This window comes from Rhinoderma darwinii, chromosome 4 (genome assembly GCF_050947455.1).
Source record: "Rhinoderma darwinii isolate aRhiDar2 chromosome 4, aRhiDar2.hap1, whole genome shotgun sequence".
NCBI lineage: Eukaryota > Metazoa > Chordata > Amphibia > Anura > Rhinodermatidae > Rhinoderma > Rhinoderma darwinii.
In genome coordinates, this window is record NC_134690.1 from 327145198 (window position 1) to 327157212 (window position 12015).

A 12015-nucleotide genomic window follows, 5' to 3' on the forward strand; every position below is an offset into this window, starting at 1 on the left:
TTTTTCTAGCCATTTTGAGAGTTTAATCGAACCCACAAATATAATGCTCCAGATTCTCAACTAGCTCAAAGGAAGGTCAGTATTATAGCAAAACTACAAAACTGTTTACAGCAGTGCTAACATAATTGCACAAGGGTTTTCAAGTGTTTTTCTAATCATCCATTAGCCTTCTAACACAGTTAGCAAACACAATGTACCATTAGAACACTGGAGAGATGGTTGCTGGAAATGGGCCTCCATACACCTATGTAGATATTGCATTAAAAACCAGACGTTTGCAGCTAAAATAGTCATTTAGCACATTAACAATGTATAGAGTGTATTTCTGATTAATTTAATGTTATCTTCATTGAAAAAAACTGTGCTTTTCTTGCAAAAATAAGGACATTTCTAAGTGACCCTAAACTTTTGAACGGTAGTGTATATATAAAAATAGGAAAGCAGCACAGCTCCAGTGATGGATGCAAATCCTCCTAGGCTCAGGCTAAGAGCCCTTGGATATACAAATAGACAAAAAAGAGACATCACTCCAAAGTAATGGATGAAAATCGTGATGTGTTTAATCACCTCATGAGCAGGCAACGTTTCGATTCAGCTTAATGGGATCTTTGTCAAGCCACACATCAACATTTTCAACCACTACATTGGAGTGCTGTCTCTTTTTTGCCTATATGTGTATATATATATATATATATATATATATATATATATATATATATATATATGTATATATATATATATATACATAAGAAACACAAAAGTTTGAACAGCACATTCCAGCAAGATGAAACAAAATGCGTACACAGGTGTAAGAACGCCTGTGACTGCAAATGTATACAGCACACAAGAAAATGGCGGCAACACACTGTGAACACTGATGCCACCTAAACCACTAAATATGAATAAATATGCATCATAACTGCTGAGTCTACTTACAATAGTGAGGTTCTTAGCGCGCATTTTGATCAACATTATATAGGGCGCCTTGTCGTTGCTGGTGGGCTCACACAATTTAATCAAAATGTGCGTGACAAACTTCACTATTTTAAGTAGATCCAGCAGTAATGCATATTTATTTATATTTAGTGGTTTAGGTGCCATTAATGTTTGCAGTGGGCTGTCACCATTTTCTCGTGTGCTGTATAAATTTGCAGTCACAGTCGTTCTTGCACCTGTATACACATTTTGCTTCATTTTGCTGGAATGTGCTGTTCAAACTTTTGTGTTTCTTATGTGTTGTATATATGTGGGTTTAGTGACTGCCTCCATTTTTTGATCATGCACTCCTCCCATTTTGCCCTGGGTGATTTTAATTAGTTTAATGCTGGTTCCTACCATCCTCAGATACATGTAGGTTTAGTCCCAGTTCTCGGTATATGAGCAGCATTAGGGACCCACCTTATAGAGGGTGCCTTGTTGTGGCAGGTGGGCTCACACAATTTGATCAAAATGTGTAATAAGAACCTTACTATTGTAATCAGACCCAGCAGTAATGCATTTATATATATATATATATATATATATATATATATATATATATATATATATATATATATATATATATATATATCCAAAAAAGAGAACGTGAAGCAGCACTCAAATAAAGTGAATCAATTCATCCAACGTGGAACCACAACGTTTCACCTCCTCTATGAAGGCATTTTCAAGTAGTGTGTGTTAGGAATACATACGTGTATATATAAGGGGTACAACCCAAAACAATCAGTGCAATCAATCAGTATACAATAATACAATAAAAGGATTTTTTTGTCATCATACAATGATATAAAGTGACTAGTGACATAAGTATCAATGGTGCAAAAGATAAAACATGATATAACATATTGCTTGTCATAAAGTGTAATATCCTCGTGTTACAAAAAGTGTTAAAAGTTAATTAAATATAAGCAATGTAATTATTAAAAATATCAACAGCTGGCACTCACCAATCTAGAAAGAGAGGAATCATTGTAGCTGCACTCATATTTATTCTACAGGGTGGGCCATTTATATGGATACACCTAAATAAAATGGGAATGGTTGGTGATATTAACTTCCTGTTTGTGGCACATTAGTATATGGGAGGGGGGAAACTTTTCAAGCTGGGTGTTGACCATGGTGGCCATTTTGAAGTCGGCCATTTTGTATCCAACTTTAGTTTTTTCAATGGGAAGAGGGTCATGTGACACATCAAACTTATCGAGAATTTCACAAGAAAAACAATGGTGTGCTTGGTTTTAACGTTACTTTATTCTTTCATGAGTTATTTACAAGTTTCTGACCACTTATAAAATGTGTTCAAAGTGCTGCCCATTGTGTTGGATTGTCAAAGCAACCCTCATCTCCCACTCTTCACACACTGATAGCAACCATCGACGGAAGCCTAGTGGGTCCCGACAAAATCAGGACCCACTATGCTTGCTGTCAGCGAACAGCTGACAGCTCTAATACACTGCACTACGTATGTAGTGCAGTGTATTAGAATAGCGATCAGAGCCTCCTGCTCTCATGTCCCCTAGTGGGACAAAGTAAAAAAAGTGTGAAAAAGTAAAAAAAAGTTGTGTAAAAATAAGAAAATAAAAGATTTAAAAGTAATAAAAGTAAAAGTCCCCCTTTTTCCCTTATCAGTTCTTTATTATTAATAAAAATATATAAATAAACAAATAAACTATACATAATTGGTATCGCCGCGTCCGTAACGTCCTGAACTACAAAACGATGTCGTTATTTATCCCGCGCGGTGAACGCCGTAAGAGAAAATAATAATAAACCGTACCACAAACACAATTGTTTGGTCACCTCACCTCCCAAAAAATGGAATAAAAAGAGATCAAAAAGTCGCATGTACCGAAAAATGGTATTGATTGAAACTACAGTTCGTTACGCAAAAAATAAGTCCTCGCACGACTTTCCTGATGGAAAAATAAAACAGTTATAGCTCTTAGAATAAGGTAACACAAAAAATAAATTCTATTTTACAAAATGTATTTTATTGTGCAAACGCCATAAGACATAAAATAAAACTATAAACATCTGGTATCGTCGTAATCGTATCGCCCCGCAGAATAAAGTGAATATGTCATTTATAGCGCACGGTGAACGCTGTAAAAAAAATTGAATAAAAAACAATAGTAAAATTGCTGTTTTTTTAGTCACCACGCCACCTAAAATTAGAATAAAAACTGATCAAAAAGTCGCATGCACCCCAAGAAAACTACAATGGATTCCTCAAGGTCTCTAGTTTCCAAAAAGGGGGTCACTTTTGGGGGGTTCCACTGTTTTAGCACCACAAGACCTCTTCAAACAGGACATGGTGCCTAATAAATTAAATTAAATTAATTAAATGTCAGCTCTACTTTGCTCTAAATTCCTGTGAAACACCTAAAGGGTTAATAAACTTTTTAAATGCTGTTGTGAATACTTTGAGGGGTCTAGTTTCTGAAATGGGGTGTTTGATAAGGGTGTCTAATATATGGGCCCCTCAAAGCAACTTCAGAACTGAGCTGGAAACTAAAAAATAAAATAAAAATTAGGCAATACTTCGCTTCTTACATTATACTCATAATGAGCCGTGCCCACCCCGAGATGACCCCAGTTTTGACCGTTTGTATAAACGGAGACCCCTATTAGACCATTTCAGTGCCCGGTTTTCCCAAGCATACACCCCCGAGAAGTGTATTTCTATAGATGAATCCCTGGTACATTTGAAAGGGAGGCTTCAATTCCGCGAGTACCTGCCGGGTAAGAGGGCAAGGTATGGCGTGAAGATGTATAAGCTGTGCGAGAGTGCATCAGGGTATACCTACAAATTTAGGATATATAAAGGGAAGGACACCAGTACTCAGCCCCTAGAATGCCCCCCCTTACTGGGAGTTAATACAAAAATTGTGTGGGATTTGGTGCACCCACTGCTGGACCAGGGTTACCACCTCTACCTGTATAATTTTTATACCAGCGTCCCACTCTTCAACTGCCTCGCTTCCAGAAGTCCTGCGGCATGCGGCACTGCTAGAAGAAACCTGAGAGGCCTCCCTAAGACTCTGCAGGGCAAAGCTCAGAAGGGGTGAGAGCAGGGCACAATCTAGCAGCAACATATTGTGTGTCAAGTACAATACCAGGGAGATGCCACACCAGTACCCATGTACCTGTACGAGGTACCAGTACAGGGACCCCCAAACTAGACTGCATCCTGGACTACAATAGGTACATGGGAGGGGTGGACTTGTCAGATCAAGTCCTGAAGCCTTACAGTACTTCTGGAAGCGGGGCCACAGGCATCGTACCAGGGCAACACTTTTTAGGAGAAGTTCCCCAAACTGACAAGAAGGGAAAAAGTCAAAAGAGGTGCAGAGTCTGCTATAAGAGGGGGATAAGGAAGGACACAATATATCAATGTGATGCGTGTCCCGAAAAACCAGAGCTCTGTATGAAAGAGTGTTTTAAAATTTATCATCCATCCCTTTATTTTTAATTTACCCCAGTTTTACTCGCTCTGATCCACTTCGCACAGCTTACCCCTCCTCATCTTTCCCCTCTGAGCCCTGCTGTGTGCCCAGGCAGCTGATAACAGCCACATGTAGGGTATTGCCGTACCCGGGAGAGCCAACATTACAGTTTATTAGGTGTATATCTCCGGTGGCGCATGCTGGGCACAATATATCGGACACTGAATTGGCATATATGTATAGAAAATTGCAAATTTCACTCTGCACCAACTGCTGCACATTATCTTTTACACAATACCTGTGGGGTCAAAATGCTCACTACACCTCTAGATGAATGCCTTAAGGGGTGTAGATTTTAAAACAGGGTCACTTCTTGGGGGTTTCAACTGTACTGGTACCTTAGGGGCTTCTGCGTACAAGACTTAGCACCAGAAAAGCTCCAGTAGGCCAAATGGTGGTCCTTTCATCTGAGCCCTGCCGTGTGCCCAGGCAGCTAATAACAGCCACATGTAGGGTATTGCCGTACCCGGGAGAGCCCACATTACAGTTTATGGGGTGTATGTCTCCGGTGGCACATGCTGGGCACAATATATCGGACACTGACATGGCATATATATAGAAAATTGCAAATCTCACTCTGCACCATCTGCTGCGCATTATCTTTTACACAATACCTGTGGGGTCAAAATGCTCACTACACCTCTAGATGAATTCCTTAAGGGGTGTCGTTTTTAAAACGGGGTCACTTCTCGGGGGTTTCAACTGTACTGATACCTCAGGGACTTCTGCACACACGACTTAGCACCAGAAAATTCCCAGTAGGCCACATGGTGGTCCTTTCCTTCTGAGCCCTCCCATGGGCCCAAACGACAGTTTATCACCACAAATAGGGTATTGCCACACTCAGGACAAATTGGGCAACAAAATGCGGTATTTTATTCCTTGTGAAAATAAGAAATTTTGAGCCAAAACTACCTCTTATTGGAAAAAATAAACATTTTTTGAATTCACAGCCCAATTCAAATAAATTCTGTGAAAAAACTGTGGGGTCTAAATGGTCACAACACCCATAAATAAATTCTTTGTGGGGTGTAGTTTCCAAAATGGGGTGACTTCTGGTGGGTTTCCATTGCTTTGATACCTTTGGGGCTCTGCAAATGCGACATGGCACCCGAAAACCAATCCAGCAAAATCTGGGCTCCAAAGAACACATAGCGCTCCTTTCCTTCTGAGGCCTCCCATGGGCCCAAACGGCAGTTTATCACCACAAATGGGGTATTGCCGCACTCAGGACAAATTGGGCAACAAATTGGGGTATTTAATTCCTTGTGAAAATAAGAAATTTTGAGCCAAAACTACCTCTTATTGGAAAAAATTAAATTTTTTTGAATTCACAGCCCAATTCAAATAAATTCTGTGAAAAAACTGTGGAGTCTAAATGGTCACAACACCCATAAATGAATTCCTTGAGGGGTGTAGTTTCCAAAATGGGGTCACTTCTGGTGGGTTTCCATTGCTTTGATACCTTTGGGGCTCTGCAAATGTGACATGGCACCCGAAAACCAATCCAGCAAAATCTGGGCTCCAAAGAACACATAGCGCTCCTTTCCTTCTAATACCTCCCATGGGCCCAAACGGTAGTTTATGGCCACTAATAGGGTATTGCCGCACTCAGGACAAATTTGGCAACAAAATGGGGTATTTTATTCGTTGTGAAAATAAGACATTTTGAGCCAAAACGACATCTTATTGGAAAAAAGTTTTTTTTTTTAAATTCACAGCCCAATTCAAATAAGTTCTGTGAAAAAACTGTGGGGTCTAAATGGTCACAACACCCATAAATAAATTCCTTGAGGGGTTTTGTTTCCAAAATGGGGTCACTTTTGGTGGGTTTCCATTGCTTTGATACCTCTGAGGCTCTGCAAATGCGACATGGCACCCGAAAACCAATCCAGCAAAATCTGGACTCCTAAGAACACATAGCGCTCCTTTCCTTCTGAGGCCTCCCATGGGCCCAAACAGCAGTTTATCACCACAAATGGGGTATTGCCGCACTCAGGACAAATTGGGCAACAAAATGGGGCATTTTGTTCCCTGTGAAAATAAGAAATTCTGATCAAAAATGACATCTTATTGGAAAAATTGTCATTCTTTTAATTTCACAGCCCAATTCAAATACGCGCTGTGAAAAAACTACGGGGTCAAAATGGTAACAATAACCATAAATTAATTCCTTGAGGGGTGCAGTTTCCAAAATGGGGTCAGTTTTGGGGGATTCCTACTGTTTTGGCACCTCAACACCTCTCCAAACCTGGCATGCTGCCTAAAATATATGCTAATAAAAAAGAAGCACCAAAATGCACTAGGTGCTTCTTTGCTTCTGGGGCTTGTGTTTTAGTCCACGAGCGCACTAGAGCCACATGTGGGACATTTCTAAAAACTGAAGAATCTGGACAATACATATTTAGTTGTGTTTCTCTGGTAAAACCTTCTTTGTTACAGAAAATAAATAGAATAAAATTGAAATTCAGAAAGAAAAATGAAATTTGCAAATTTCACCTCCACTTTGCTTTAATTCCTGTGAAATGCCTGAAGGGTTAAAAAACTTTCTAAATGCTGTTTTGAATACTTTGAGGGGTCTAGTTTTTAAAATTGGGTGCTTTATGGGGGTTTCTAATACATAGGCCCCTCAAAGCCTCTTCAGAACTGAAGAGGTATTTAAAAAAAAAGGCTTTTGAAATTTTCTTAAAACTATGAGAAATTGCTGTTTATGTTCTAAGCCTTGTAACGTCCAAGAAAAATAAAATAATGTTCAAAAAACGATGCCAATCTAAAGTGGACATATGGGAAATGTGAACTAGTAACTATTTTGGGTGGTATAACCGTCTGTTTTTCAAGCAGATGCATTTAAATTCTGAAAAATGCTATTTTTTCTAAATTTTCTCTAAATTTTGCAATTTTTCACAAATAAACACTGAATATATCGACCAAATTTTACCACGAACATGAAGCCCAAAGTGTCACGAGAAAACAATCTCGGAATCGCTTGGATAGGTTTAAGCATTCCGACGTTATTACCACATAAAGTGAAATATGTCAGATTTGAAAAATGGGCTCTGAGCCTTAAGGCCCAAACTAGGCTGCGTCCTTAAGGGGTTAATATTAATTGGCTACAAGTAAATATTGATCTGAATAATTTTTTTCGATCTGTACGCCTTAAAGCTTGGTTTTCACAACAAACACTATCTATGGGACAGAATGAATTAATTAAATGTCAGGAACTGTGTCTGAAGGATTGGGACCTGTTCAATAAAAGTAATTTTCAGCCACCTTCATGTTTAGAGGTGGTTGAGACATTTATTCTCTCTGTCCTCAAGGATGTTGAACAATATAAAAAAGAATGCTTGTCTGGTATAGGAATACATACTAAGCACAATTTGACAACTGGTGAGAAAAGGGCTCTCCTTGAATTGGTCCATAACGGCGACCTTGTCATCAAACCTGCGGACAAGGGGGGTGCGGTCGTCGTTATGGACCGTTCTACATATTTACATGAGGTTTACAGACAACTTGGAGACGTTGAGGTCTACGAAAAAATACCTGTGGACCCTAGAAGGGATATAGAAAAACGCATGCGGATTCTGATAGACAATGCCTTTGCAAATGAGCTGATAGATAAAGATTTACATTTATTTCTTGTTCCAAAATTTCCCATTACACCTATGCTTTATTGCTTACCCAAAATACATAAAAGTTTGATTTCACCCCCTGGTAGATCAATAGTCTCGGATAGGGAATCCCTCCTAAGTCCAATGACCATTTTTCTGGACAAAGTCCTTAGAAGATTTGCTATATCTGCTAAATCGTACATTAGAGATACTATGGACTTTTTTAACAAAATTAAGGAGATTTCTGTTCCTACTGGAGCTAAACTGGTCTCGCTTGACGTGACCAGTCTTTATACATCGATTAATCATGAAAGGGGCCTTAGCAGTGTGAACAAGGTACTTGATCAAACTAACTTCACACCAGATTGTAAAAATGTCCTTTTGGGTCTTCTTGAGATTGTACTTACATGCAACAATTTCTTGTTCAATGATGAATTTTACATGCAATGCAGAGGTACCGCCATGGGTTCAAATGTTGCACCTACTTATGCTAACATTGTCATGGCGGACCTCGAGGAGACGTCTGTCTATGTGTCCCCCACTTCAGTCATGTGCTGAGGTGGTGGCGTTACATTGACGACGTCTTCTTAATTTGGACAGGTGACACTTCTGGCTTGGATACATTTTTTGAGACCCTTAATAAAATAGATCCGGATATTAAGTTTACCATTATGGTTTCAGATACTAACCTGACTTTTTTAGACACCATATTTGTGATGGGAGACTGAAGACTGACCTTTACATAAAAACCAACTGATTGTAACACTCTATTGAGCTTTGACAGCCACCATCCAGGTGGAATGATTAAATCCTTGCCCTATAGTCAATTGCTTAGGGTAAAGAGGATAGTTGATGACCCAAGGGATCTTGACGTTAGACTGGATCAAATGACTGAGAGATTTCTTAGTAGGGGTTACCCACCAAGAATTGTAAATAAACATTTAGAGAAGGTTAAACTACTAAATAGAGATGAGTTATGTCAGAACAATAAGAGAATGACACAACCTAGGAGACTTCCAATGGTGTCTACATTTCATGTAGGGAGCTCTAATGTAGCATGAATAATAAAAAAGCATTGGCAGGTCTTAGGCAATTATTATGACAAAGTTGTGGAATTTAATTCCCTCCCTCTATTTTCATATAGAAGACGTTAAAATTTAAGAGACAGATTGGTTAAAACTGATGTTAGTAAAAGTGATATAGGACGGACTACTGTAGTATGCACAGGATGTTTTTCTTGCCTTTCTTGTGATAATTGTCCATCTATGATAAAAGGTGATACCTTTATACATCCAATTACACATAAATCCTTTAATATCAATTCCTTCTATACATGCAAGAGTGACTTTGTGATCTATGTGCTACAATGTCCATGTAACTTGATTTACTTGGGTGAAAAGACGACAGATTGTCGCATTAGACTGAATAATCGCAAGTCGAGTATACGCACTAAGAAGGTGGAGTTACCAGTAGCACAACCCCCACCAAAACGAGGTGGTAATAGGGAGTTAATCTAGAAGCAACGTGAACTTTAGTGGATAACTAAACTCAATTCTTTATATCCACATGGTTTAAATGTAGACTATCCACTCAATGTTTATAAATAATATCTGGATCAACATATCTCTACTTCTCGTATAACCATCTGATATTATATTAATCTTTCACAATCTATGCTCTTCCTGATCTTCTCTCCCGGGATCCTGTTGATATCGTGGGATGGTAGTTTAAATATTTTTTATGTGTAAACCCTCTATGAGTCTATACAGTTTGTATAAGGGAATAACTTCCTTTGTCCATGCTTTGTCCATGTTCACACTAGGGATCGGTGGCGTTTATGACCATTTTGATGAAGGTACAAAAAAAATTTTTTTTTTTGCATTTTTTTGTTTTTACAAATAATATATATGCAACAAATGGATCCCTGAATTAATTGTGTCCATCATAATCTGTCCGGGGTGGGGAACCATCACCTGACGATATGGTAGATACTTTTTGACATTTATTGTTCCCTTATGGATATGAGGGTTACAGTCCGTGTCTAGGGACAGAATGTTCTTTTGATCTGTACCTACACAAGCTATCTTTATAAAAGTTGTCTCGCTATATTGGCAAATTGACCGTTAATATCCCTAGGTGTGATGAGGGACTAAGCAATAAAAACTGAGCGTTTTTTCGCTTTTAAACTTGATTGTAATCTCGAATCCCATTTACCTTATTGCCTTCCCTTCTTAAAGATGGCGTCTTCACACCCGAATGGGCAGTGACGATTATACACAGTCACGTCCATTATGATGGATGACTCATGCTGTGTCGTCTGATGTTGCTTCCTTGTTCCCTTGACGACATGATCACATGTGCATTTTGACCCAATTGGTGGGTTAGTTAGAGGCATGCTCAGTCTAAGACTCTATATGCTGTTAATGGAGAATGTAGAATACATATGAGTCCAGCTACAATGATTCCTCACTTTCTAGATTGGTGAGTGCCAGCTGTTGATGTTTTTAATAATTACATTGCTTATATTTAATGAACTTTTTAACACTTTTTGTAACAGGAGGATGTTACACTTTATGAAAAGCAATATGTTATATCATGTTTTATCTTTTGCACCATTGATACTTATGTCACTAGTCACTTTATATCATTGTATGATGACCAAAAAATATTTTTATTGTATTATTGTATACTGATTGATTGCACTGATTATTTTGGGTTGTACCCCTTATATATACACACGTATGTATTCCTAACACACACTACTTGAAAATGCCTTCATTGAGGAGGTGAAACGTTGTGGTTCCATGTTGGATGAATAAATTCACTTTATTTAAGTGCTGCTTCACGTTCTCTTTCCTGGATATCTAACACATAAGGAGAGGTCACTCCTTTATTTTTGAAGCTTTGCACCAGACTAGTCAGGCATTTGTTCACAGTGCTGCTACAATCCTCTGCTTTTTTCTATATATATATATATATATATATATATAGCAAACAAGAAGGCAGCAGCACTCACATAAAGATAATCGACCAGGTGCCAGGCAAAACGTCCCGATCCTCGGACGTATAATCATATACAGAAGAAGAAAATTTGCAGCACTCAAACATGAAAAAAGTGGTGGTTTATTCAATCCAAAACAACAGCAACGTTTCAATCCTACAATAGGATCTTTATCAAGCCTAGTGACACATCTACTCAGCAAACTTATATATGGTTGAGACTATTTTGCATAATTGGCCTCATTATAATACAATAAAGTGCAAAGTGTATGAAAACATACATAATACATGGTGTACGGTATCATCATAAAAATAAACATGATACAGAAAATACAGAGGTGTGCATGTGACATCGTGGGTAACAATACATAATATCAAAAACATTAAAAACAACTGATTACATCATAATCATTTATGCAGCAGTGGTGTAAAATCTATCGTCATACCGTCACTCACCAATCAGAACTTCAGATTTAACTAGTCAGTCATTGGTATATGTATTCGTAAGCGTGTATTGCAGCAATCAGCTGTAGCCCTCGTGGTAATTAAAGTTTGACACATCAGTGTAATTCCCCGAGTCGGAAGTGTATCATCATTCAGCAGCGGAGAGCATCGATCGCATCCATATGATGTAATGCGTGTCAATGCGTTCCACTGAACTGACCCGTGTATAACGGCATCATAGGTTGCTAAGCAACTGTTGTAACACTGTCATGGATACCTAAAGACAAGGCTATGTCAGTCAAGAAGTCAATAATTGCAAAAAAAAAATGCAAGTATATTAGTCAATGCTCCTCATGGTAAGTGATGGAGATATTAAGCATATCTAACAGTAACTTTATATCAGTTTATTAAAGACGATCCACACGTGGGTGCAAAGATCTCTGTTCACAATCAAGTAT